Below are 7890 nucleotides of genomic sequence, written 5' to 3'. Positions count from 1 at the left end.
TATTTTCCAAAATTGAGCATTTGTAAGTTCAATTCTTCGTGTGTGTAAAAGTATTTCCATTGAAACTTTCAGTCATAAAAATAAGGTAATGAATTTCCTTCAAGTAACGTAAATGAGGAAAAGTATTGCCGGTTGGCTGTAGTAGTATTGCAAACTTCAATTAGTAATATATATTTCTTTACTTCGAGAAGTTAGCTTAGAATTTAAGTCTTAGTGTGTTAATTTAGATATGGATGTGATTTCTCATGTAACCAAACTTAAATAATAATAGAGGGTCCGATGACCTTCCCGGTCATACGTAGTGTAATGATGTAGTGCCACCCCTGGGCCTAGTCGCCTCGGACTGTAGTTAACAGTCGGGATGTAATAGCGTTCGTTCTGTATAGATCTATACATGTAGTGTTGCTTTCCTTCCGGGAAGCTCTAGTTACATGGTATTTGCACAGTAGAGTGTCGTATAGAGGGATAGTGTGTTATACTCTGGATTAGTGTATTCTCTTGTGTTATAGTATAGTAAACTTTTAGTATAGTACATAGAGTGTTCTCTTTAATGTGCATTTAACTTGTAATAGTAGTAATTATAGTGAGTGTAGTAGTAATAGACGCAACGAGCAATATTCTTAACAATACCTATTATAGTTAAATAGAGTGTGGGATTGCATGCCTTTGATTTTCAAAGGTATTGAATAAGATGAAGACTTTCATATCTAACACAAATATATATGATATATAATTAAGAAATCAACGACAGTCGGACGGATAACAATATACCCTAAGACCACAATCAAACAAGAACAGGAAATAAGGCGAGCTATCAGTCCTAAGTCCTTCAAGTCTTACTTATATAAATGTATTAGTGTAGATATAGTTTAAAGAAAAGTAGTTTAAACACAGCTTGAAAATAGTTTAACAACAATCTAACCTTGAAAATGCGTTTGATAATTATTTAAAACAATTTTTTTTATTGATAAGTAGCTAAAAGTATAGAAGATCCTTTTTAGTTGCAAGTTGTAAATCACATATGAATTGATACTAACACTTGTTGCATTTAACTTGTATCCCCCCTAAAGCATGTAAAAACATTTGAAAAGATTCATTAAGGGGTATGAACTCTCCTCCAGCGAGTTTAGTGGGTGAAGTCGTCGGGTAGAATGCTAGACGCCAAATGAGAATATGAACACTCACACGGATCCTATGAAACACGTAGTGACACATAATGGTGTCTAATTAGTTATCTAATCAATAAATAAGTAAGTAATTACACCTTAATGCATGAAAACACTTTTTTTAAATGCTAGAAGACTATTGGGTTGCAAGGAATTAGTGTAAGGCCTCACTATGGAGTTTACTCCTCAAATACTCACCTTAGGTAAGTTTATAGTTGAGGGACCAATTCCCCCATGAGTTTATGGCCGTAAACTCATGGGAGGAGTATATTTGTGTGCCTTAAGGTTTCTTGTATCACTAGGAAGGGTTCTAGGGCCAAATCCAAGGCCTGAGGGGTGTTTAGGGTTCAAATGGGGCACTCCCTTGGAGTTTGTGGTCCTTGGACCACTCCTTGGGAGTTTACGGTCGTAAACACTAGGGTTTACGGCCGTAAACCCTTTAGCACATCATTCACTTCGTGTTTTGTGGTCCTAAGCTCAATCATACAAGTTTCTAGTCCAAAAATCATGTTAAGGAAGGATTTAGGGGCACCAAAACACCATTTAAGGTGTTTACAGTTCATGAATATTCATGGACCGTAAACCCATGTTTACCCTCCTAAAGGCCCGATTTTTGGTTTCTAGCTTCATGCATGTATGTTTCTAAGTTAAGGACGAGTATTAGAAGAGTTTTGGAGGGATTTTGGGCTTCAAAAACCCCTTTAAGGGTGTTTACGGTTTTGGGAGGTATTCCCAAACCGTAAACTCGAGTTTTTAAGGTTTTTGAGTGATTAAATCTCGAGTTTGTATGAATGCAAAGCTAGACAACAAGTTAGGGAATATTACTTACTATTTGGAGCTTGAATGAGGTGATTCTTGAACACACCCACTTCTAGAGAGAGAAAGTAGAGAGAGTGACTAGAGTGGTAAAAAGCTCCATCTAGTGACCACTCACCCTTTATATAGGGGTTGGGTTTGTGGCTAGGTGGGAGTCTACCCAATACTGACGCTAAACGGGGTTTAAATTTTTACCCGATTAAATGGTCGTAATTAAAAACTTTTTCCAACTAAACGGGAGGGCAATTCATGTGTTTTTATTTATTTCATTATGAAATTAATAAAATAAAATAAATAAAACATTTATTGATTTGTCCACTGTAAATGTTAAAGAATCTTAATAAAAATAGAATATTCTATTAACGGAAACGGGTTATAACGATAGAATAATTTTTGGGTTGTCACACTCAAAGGGAGCATTCTTTAAAACTATAAGGGACAAGATTTCATTCTTACTCTCAGGGGGGTGTATGAGCCAAAAGTATTCATTGAAGATTAGTTTTGACATCCTCAGATAGGGGGAGATTGTAAGGTCAGACAATATGATATAATGAGTCAAGCACACGACATGCTGATAGATCAACATCAGCGTCTACTACATCAACAATGCTAATGTATCAAGCTTATCAGCGCCATCTTATAGTACAGTTATCTAATTGTAATATTTTTTATATTAGTTAATGATATAGATAAGTATAGAATAGATCACAGATCTAGTATCTTTGTGATAAGATTGGTTCTTAGTATCTATTAGACGCAATCCCTTCAATCAAGGGACTCACATGTATACATTAGTATATATACAACATTAGGTAAAACCCTAATGTTGTGATCGTGGCTTTGTGTCAATCGTCTTTGTGATAAACCCGTTTTCTTGGTGAAGACAAAACCCTTTCTTCGTGAAAGAATCAATTTGGAGAAGTTTTGTGTTATTTACTTTTTGTTTTGCATAGATTAGTTTATATTTGTTCTTAATACCTGAATTGTATCCGATCGATACAAACCTTCAGATTCATGAGGTGCATATATATGGAAGCATATATGTGGAAGCATATCTGCTAAACTGCATATGTGAAACATCCCAAAGTACGGTCCGAAAATTTCGTTTTGAATATTTATAAAAATCCATAAATACCATTTGTCATCTCATAAAAACATAGGTAATGTATCTCAAATCATCATAATAAATACTATATCAAAATCATGTACCAAATATCATAGTCTAAACATCCCAGGTTGAATCAAATGGTATGTGTATTGCAATCATCCCGAGCTCTTCCCCTTGCTACCGGAAGTACCTGAAACCAAAATTGAAAATTGTAAGCACGAAGCTTAGCGGGTCTCCCCAAACTACCACATACCATACACATAATCACATAATGCCATACATTGGGCCGTGCCCGCTACATCATGCCCCGCCTAACATCAGACCAAATCCGGCATCGGCTCCACCCGACATTGGACCGAAGTATACATATCACATACGAACAAGCATATAACATAAACACATAACATAAACATATAAGCTAAATCCTTCCTCGGGCTTGCTACGACATCGAACCGAAGTCCGGAACACATAACACATAACATATAACTAAACATTCCTCATGCTTCCCCCAACATGCGACCAAAGTCCGAAACATATAAACAAACACATTCAAGAATCATAAAGACATTAAGCATACAAATCCTTCATCGGGTTTGCCCCGACATCGAACCAAAGTCTGGAAACATATAATCTACATTAGGCTAGCTCCAGCATCGGACCTAAGTCTGGAATACACTAACATACATAAACGGTCCGACATTAGTGCCTTAGACTCGTTCCTACTGGAGGAAAACTCACATCTCAAGCTGACTGCTGAAATCTCGTGTGAGGAATCTCTGATGGCTGCTCCAATCGACTCCCCAACTATCATCATCACAATAATCACTTAGTCAAAAACTGATAATTCTTCTAAGGGTAAAATGGTAAAATGACCATTTTACCCTTGGTTAAAGTCAACATTCTGGTGAAAGTCAACATTATGGGTTGACCAACTCACCGAGTCGACCTATCAACTCGCCGAGTTCTTTAATTCAACAGTTCTAAAATCGCGACCCAACTCGCCAAGTCGTCCCCCCGACTCGTCGAGCTCTATCAAGCTGCTCATAGTTGTGATTTAGCGAATCAACTCGTCGAGTCCCTTCACAGACTCATCGAGTTTTATCTTAAGCTGAAATGGGACATCACGACCCAACTCGTCGAATTCCCTTATGGACTCGACAAATTCATCTATCTATTTCACCATCTTAACAGATTAAGCCTCTACTCTCAGATCCAAAGTCCAGACTTCGTCTATACACTGGAAATGCCCCTTTTAGGGGTAAGGTTTCCAAGTTTAGCCGCTAATAACCCATCTTAATGGGTTCAGCTAAAACCCTAGTTCCTTAGGACATAGATCTTTGTCCAAAAGCCTTATTACTCTAACTCAAAGCATGAAAACTGAGATCTAAGTCCTAGATACCAAATGAACACGTAAAGTCTCAGACTTTACTTCCATGCATGACCTTTTTGGCAAAAAAAAGCCAAAATGACACTCTGTGGCTTCCATGGCGACTACTGTGGCATAAAGTTTGCACCTTTATGCCATAATAGTCCTCCAAGATCCTAGATCTAGAAGAATACCCACTTGGGTCGTCCATTCTTCACATGCTAGCATACTTGGACCAAAACCCTCATAAAAATGAAAAGAAGAGATCAAAGAAACCATTGAGCAAGGTTAGGACTTTCTTACCCGAAAATGTAGCAAATGATGTGTAGTTTATGGATCTACTCTTTCCCTCTTGAGCCCTCTAGCTTTCTCCTCTTCCACAAGCTTCAAAAACACAGAAAGATCACTCAAAATGGCTCAGAATCTCATGCAAAGCACTAGGGTTTCGTTAATTAGGGTTTGGGACTTGGAGGCTATAAATGAAGCTGAGGGGTGGGGATTAAGATGCTTAAATAGGGTGCAACACCTCGAAATCAGGGTTTCATTCTGGCAGACCTACTCGCCGAGGTGAGGGCTCTCAACTCGTCTAGTAGACCGCTTAAAACCCTGCATAAAATCCCATTTCTACTTGACGATTCTTGAGCTCCCAACTCGTCGAGTCACTCTACAAAAATAAATAAATTATAAATAAATGTGTACCAGGAATCAGGCGTTACAATATGAGATATCATATTAGGTGAAGGTGAGATATTAATGTGATTTATGAAGGTTTTTATATAGAGTGTGGTTAGAGTAAGGTTTTCCAACCTTAGTACTAACTTTTCCTTTATATCCACGCAAGTGGGAGTAAGCTCGCAATATGACATTCCAGCTCATTCCGGTACTTCCATAACATATTTCTTTGGAGATAAAAACAATCCACTCATACGGCAGGAAATTGTGACACCGAGAAAAATAGTTGAGGTCAAAGATCCTTCATTGCACATTAATATTCAAGTGTAGCCATTGACGAAGCGTGTGTAGGGCGAGGGTAGGTTGTGCCCCTGCCCCCCCCCCCCTCCCACCCCCATATTTATTTATATAATAAGTCCATAACTATTAAAAAAATTACATATTATGCCTAAAACTATAAAATTTGACTTTGGCCCCTCTATTCTTCAATAATGAAATAACAATGATTATATTAAAGTTGAGTTTATTTTAAAAAAAAAAAAAAAAAACCATCTTAGGTCTAAAACAGACCAAAATAAAATTTTAAGGTTTTTTTGTGAATAAAATCTAATTTTACTATTGTTGACCAACTCCAAAAAATGAAATAAGAAGGAATATTTAAAATTTTAGTTTATTTTGAAGAAAAAAATAGCTCCAAAACAAAAAAAAAATACAAAATATAACGTTTTTTTTAATAGACCTTTTTCTATAAAATTATACTCCCTCCGTCTATAGTTCATCTTTTTCTTTTTCGTTTATCCCAAAATAATAATCAAATTCTAAAAATAAAAAATATTTTTACCAAAAAATACTCTTTAATATTACTTAACCAATTAAGAATTTAATAGAACATTAAATGCAAGGACAATTATTTTATTATATAAAGTTAATAGTAATTAATGTTTTTTTAATCAGTTTTTTATAAATAGACTAATTTTGGGATGGAGAAAGAGTGAAAATAGTTAATGCCATTATAAAACCATAATAAAAACAATAGATTTGTGGATACAAAATGGAATATATACGGACGATCAATCGTAATTCGTAATGTTAATTATTTACTGTTTAGTGAATACGTAACAGTCAGTTAAATCCGCATTAAATAAATTTAAAGGTAATTTATGGCTTATTTACACCCATCATCAACTTCATAAAACTTTCATGCATAAGATTATAAGAAATGGCAGACACAATTTCTCTCTTCTCAGTAGCCATTTTGGCCATCTCCATAGCCATGGTTTTACCTTTAAGTAATGGCAGCCGGAGGCTCACCAACAGCGACAATCTTGTAAATCCTTTCTGCAGAACTGCTGAAAACAATTCACTGTGCACTTCAATCGTCAATGGAGCCACGACATGGACGTCAGCAACTGTCAATGCCATCTCCATAACCCTAAAAATAGCAACAAAAGGGAGGCCAATATTTGATGATCTCGTGGAAAAGCTTCGGGATACTGACTTATCAAGGATCTCTAAGGAGTCAGTAGGACATACTTGTAATGAAGTTTATGATTTCGCCATTGAGTGCCTACAAGGAGCTTTGGTTGACCTTAAGTATGGGAACATTGACCGTTCGGCAATAAAGCTCTTATCAGTAACTGGCCCATCTTTGGAGTGCATCAATTTGGTTGGGTACTTGAGTATGTATTCGGAATTGTCTAACTATTTTTCGGAGTTAGAGTTGTATTCTAAAACTTGTTTGTCGATAACAAGGACCACTTAATTTCAAGAAACTTCTCATACTATGGTTGTTGCTTGTTGATGACATGAATAATTTTGGTCATTAATTGCCTAAAAATTTGTCTATTTAAAGAGATTACTTGTTACGATTACCCAAAAACCAAATACAAAAATTTTGAACTTGCATATGGATTTTTAAGTCGGTCTATGCAAACAAATTTTAAAGTTAGAATTTCAACTGGAATTGTTATAGGATACACCAAGTCTAGAAACTAAAAACTCGTTAAAAGCATCACATGCCATTTCTTCCGATTCGCCCTTAACTAAGTATGTGTTGTCCACAAGATTTAAATTAGTAGTAAACTAGTAATAGAAATTTTTCGCCAAGCACAAACTATGTGTATTATGTATATGACACAAAATAAACAAATGACAAAGAGATGAATGACGATCCACCCCTCTTGTCAAGATCGTTCCCTTTATATATGTAGCATGTCTCGACCTTCGGATATGATCATCCAATATAGAATATTAAGTTTGATTTATGAAAACTTGTTCCAACAACTCTCATAAATTTTTCTAAAGCATGAGTTTTTCTTATGATTTGAAATGTTTATATAATTAGACATTTATCCATTAATGTTGTTAGTAACTATCATTTATGAAAGGTAATTGTGCTAAAAAAATTTAAGGGTAAATTAATTGAAAGATCCCTATGATTTGGGGTAATTTGTATTCTTAGCCCATAGCTCTCATTTTTAACTCGACCATAACTATAATTTTATTTTATTGGACGTTAAGTCCCTATCATACCTAAAATGATTATTTTACTCTTACTAATTTCTTTTATTAATTAATACTAAATCGTGTAATTAATTATATTATTATTAAACTATAAGTAGGTCCCGCCCCAACCTTTTATCCCTGGTCACAATAGAAGACGACCTGCTGGAGCTTGAAGGGTCACCATAGAAACTCCATCGATTATGTAACATCCGGATTCTCAGGTATATTATTCATTTATTTTGGAGTTGTGGAGGGAC

The sequence above is a fragment of the Lactuca serriola genome, chromosome 3 (genome assembly GCF_051521515.1).
Source record: "Lactuca serriola cultivar US96UC23 chromosome 3, Lser_US96UC23_V15, whole genome shotgun sequence".
NCBI lineage: Eukaryota > Viridiplantae > Streptophyta > Magnoliopsida > Asterales > Asteraceae > Lactuca > Lactuca serriola.
Note: the sequence above shows the minus strand (reverse complement) of the source record.